Here is a 202-nt window from a genome sequence, read left to right on the forward strand (position 1 = left end):
ACTCCAATGATATTAGTTAATGAATATTAGAACACTCACAGGTATAGTGGCCAGTATTCTGCATAGAGTGCTCTTTGAGCAGATCTTAATGGTTATTTTTCGATAATTAGGACTTATTGGTTAGAAATGCCTTGAACTTCATTAAATATTTCAATGCAATTATAATAACATTCGAAGCCATCCTAGACACACCTAATCTAGT

General features: G+C 32.7%; 1 protein-coding gene across 2 annotated transcripts in view; it reads left to right on the plus strand.

The window, feature by feature from the left end:
* LOC119581732 (ankyrin repeat and SOCS box protein 12-like) overlaps positions 1-202 on the plus strand; it is a 7,975-nt gene that overhangs the window by 559 nt on the left and 7,214 nt on the right. The gene's annotated exons all lie outside the window — the stretch shown is intronic.

This window comes from Penaeus monodon, chromosome 15, assembly GCF_015228065.2.
Source record: "Penaeus monodon isolate SGIC_2016 chromosome 15, NSTDA_Pmon_1, whole genome shotgun sequence".
Classification (NCBI taxonomy): domain Eukaryota; kingdom Metazoa; phylum Arthropoda; class Malacostraca; order Decapoda; family Penaeidae; genus Penaeus; species Penaeus monodon.